The following is a 2,500-nucleotide window of genomic DNA, read 5'->3' on the forward strand; positions in this document are numbered from 1 at the left end:
GTTTGTTACAGGGCTAAAATCGTCAGGGGAAGAGCTGACGAAACAATGCTGGTTTGGATGCAGGGGGTAGTGTTGGAATCGGCAGCGCGGACAAAATCGGCAAAGTCGACAAAAAAGACTGTTGGTCTGGACATCGGGGCAGCGGCAGCCATGCCGACAGGGGGGGAAATCGGCAGCGCAGATTTGTGCAGCTGCAGGTTCGTCGGGGAAATCGGCAGCGCAGATTTTTCGATGAACATGGGCTGGAAGATGGACTGTCCAGGCCAGGCAGGGAAATACGTCAAGGGGACACGCTGACGAAACAGCGCTGGTTTAGACACGGTGGGTGCAGTGTTGGAATCGGCAGCGCCGACGAAATCGGCAAAGTCGGCAGAATCGGCAGCGGGTGCTGGCGATGAGTCTGGACGATTTATAGTCCAGGGCTTGATGGAAAAGACTGTTGGTCCAGACAATGGGGCAGTGGCAGCGCGGATTTGTGCAGCTGCAGGTTCGTCGGGGAAAATCGGCAGCGCAGATTTTTCGACGAACAGGGGCTGGACCGGCCGGGCCAGGCAGGAAAATTCGTCAGGGGGGCACGCTGACGAAAAGAGGGGCTGCGGAGTGGAAAATCGGCAGCGCAGATTTTTCGACGAACAGGGGCTGGACCGGCCGGGCCAGGCAGGAAAATTCGTCAGGGGGGCACGCTGACGAAAAGAGGGGCTGCCGCGTGGAAAATCGGCAGCGCAGATTTTTCGACGAACAGGGGCTGGACCGGCCGGGCCAGGCAGGAAAATTCGTCAGGGGGGCACGCTGACGAAAAGAGGGGCTGCCGCGTGGAAAATCGGCAGCGCAGATTTTTCGACGAACAGGGGCTGGACCGGCCGGGCCAGGCAGGAAAATTCGTCAGGGGGGCACGCTGACGAAAAGAGGGGCTGCCGCGTGGAAAATCGGCAGCGCAGATTTTTCGACGAACATTCGTCAGGGGGGCACGCTGACGAAAAGAGGGGCTGCCGCGTGGAAAATCGGCAGCGCAGATTTTTCGACGAACAGGGGCTGGACCGGCCGGGCCAGGCAGGAAAATTCGTCAGGGGGGCACGCTGACGAAAAGAGGGGCTGCCGCGTGGAAAATCGGCAGCGCAGATTTTTCGACGAACATTCGTCAGGGGGGCACGCTGACGAAAAGAGGGGCTGCCGCGTGGAAAATCGGCAGCGCAGATTTTTCGACGAACAGGGGCTGGATGCTGGACCGGCCGGGCCAGGCAGGAAAATTCGTCAGGGGGGCACGCTGACGAAAAGAGGGGCTGCCGCGTGGAAAATCGGCAGCGCAGATTTTTCGACGAACAGGGGCTGGACGCTGGACTGGGCCAGGCAGGAAAATTCGTCAGGGGGGCACGCTGACGAAAACAGGGGCTGCCGCGTGGAATGGCAGCCTACACGCAGATGCGAATTCGGCAGCGCACGATGGCTTGAGCAGGTCATGGGTTCGACTTGGCGCGATCTGAAACCTGGACGAGGGACTGTCGACGCTGGACGAGCCAGCGCGGTGGCCTGTCGTGCCCCGTTCAGGGGGGGCCTGCCGCGGAGACAGCCCTCGCGGGCTCGACAGCGCAGGCCAGCGTCCCCGACGTCGCTGGCCGCGGCAGGCGAGCTGCCGGGGTTCCCGCATTCCTACAAGAAAACGTCGTGCTTTCCACATGAAACCAATCCAGTAAAATCAGCCATATTTTTATGAGGCTGCCCACTGAATTTGGGGTCATTCCGGGCCGGTTCCTAGTTTTGCGGATTTACTCGATTTCTAATGGTAGGAAAATTAAAACAAATACTTCCCGACCTCGAAAAATTCTGGGAAAATTAATGAAGGTGGATTGGATTTTTGCCAACCTCTGTGCAAAATTTCAGCTCAAAATACCAAGAAATGAATTTTTTAGAGGGGGGGTGACAGCTGGGACCTAGTAGTGTCTCCCCCTGCCAGAGCTGCAATGACACTTATTGCTCTTTAGGGAGCCACCAGGCCGGCGCCCCTCAAAGACCACACGCGCGCGCGCGCCCGCCCGCGCTGGGCGCTGGGGCGCTGGGGCCTGAGGGCCTGGGGCCCTTGGGGGCCCTTGGGCGCTTAGGCGCGCGCGCGGCCCCCGCAGCCATGCCGCGCTGCGCGACGCGCGGACAGCCCCTGCTGGCTTGCTCTCTCGCCCGCGGGGGGGCTGCCTTCGGGCCCTGGCCCCCCGCGTTCTGGCCTGCCCCCCGCGTGGGAGAGGCTAGGCGCTGCAGGGGCCAGCCCGACGTCGCTGGCCGCGGCAGGCGAGCCGCCGGGGTTCCCGCATTCCTACAACAAAACGTCGTGCTTTCCACATGAAATCAATCCAGTAAAATCAGCCATATTTTTATGAGGCTGCCCACTGAATTTGGGGTCATTCCGAGCCGGTTCCTATTTTTTCCGATTTCCTCTATTTTTAATGGTAGGAAAATAAAAAAAAATACTTCCCGACCTCGAAAAATTCTGGAAAAATTAATAAAGTTGGAT

Source organism: Populus nigra, chromosome 2, assembly GCF_951802175.1.
Source record: "Populus nigra chromosome 2, ddPopNigr1.1, whole genome shotgun sequence".
Taxonomy (NCBI): domain Eukaryota; kingdom Viridiplantae; phylum Streptophyta; class Magnoliopsida; order Malpighiales; family Salicaceae; genus Populus; species Populus nigra.